Raw genomic sequence first — 1,181 nt, 5'->3', positions numbered from 1 at the left:
TTGATGTTTTATGTGTTTTGCATGTGATTTTTATTTGTCAATTATTGCACCAGTTTACTTATTTTTATTTTTAATTTTTTGTTAATAAATGTCTGATAATACTGGAGATCATTGTACAGTATAAATACCACTTTATTTACACAAAAGAGAAGGCAGGACAAAACAATTCTATTCATCTTATTAATACAGTCTTACTGCTTTACAGTAATCTAAAACACTTGGCAGAAAGCAGTAAAGTAAAAAAAAAACTAATATAAGATAAATGAAACAAAATCAGAATCTAAAGATGTGTAAGAATAGGAGTGCCTTCAAGATAAGATCTGCCCAAACTTTGGACAATGCCACCCATTTTTCCAGTCTGTCAAGAAGGTTTTCACGGTCTGTGATTTTAAAATCGGCACTCTGAAGAGACACTGATACAAATATAGTTTTAGCTGATGTCAGTGGAGGTGTAGACTGCCCCATTGTCAACTCTATTGCGAACAATGAGGTGACCAATCCCTGCAGACTCATGCTTCCTGAAGTTTTATAACTTAGGAACTACAGTATGAATCCAGTTTTAAACCATTAGGGAGGAAAAACACTACTAGCAGATCAATTCTTTTCAATCAATTGGCTTTTATTTATTGGAGATAAATGACTGAGCGTAAGTATTTATGCAAACTTTTTATGTCTGGAATGATTATTTTGTATCTATACCAAATTAAATCAATGTTTTGATCAATAATTTCACCAACAAATCTGAATTTTCCAATCAACTCTGAATTTAAACTGAGATTCACTTAAAAAAAAAAAACAAAAGAAAAAAAAGATGAGGTTTAATGTTCAAAGGCGCATTTCAACTTTGAGAGACATGAAAAAAGAAACTCCAGAAAAATCTAATTTAAAAAAAAATGTATTAGAGGGAAGAAAAAATTATTTGGTCAATAAAAGTTTACCTCAATATTTATATTGTAACCAAGGTTGATAGGGATGAAGGGAAAAAATACATTTGGTTAAATATCGCATTATTTTGTTTGGCAATACTCGTATCGATTTAAAATGTTCACATGAGGATATTTATTTAATATTGATGAGCGTTGAGTGTCTTACTTTTGTTTCCACCCCTGACCACTAGTTGGCAGCACAGAACACTGAGCCTCTGAGCAGCTCAGAACAACAACAGCTTGTGTTAAATCTTC

The sequence above is a fragment of the Oryzias melastigma genome, linkage group LG4, assembly GCF_002922805.2.
Source record: "Oryzias melastigma strain HK-1 linkage group LG4, ASM292280v2, whole genome shotgun sequence".
NCBI lineage: Eukaryota > Metazoa > Chordata > Actinopteri > Beloniformes > Adrianichthyidae > Oryzias > Oryzias melastigma.
The sequence above is the reverse complement of the archived record's forward strand: the minus strand, read 5'-3'. Positions refer to the sequence as shown.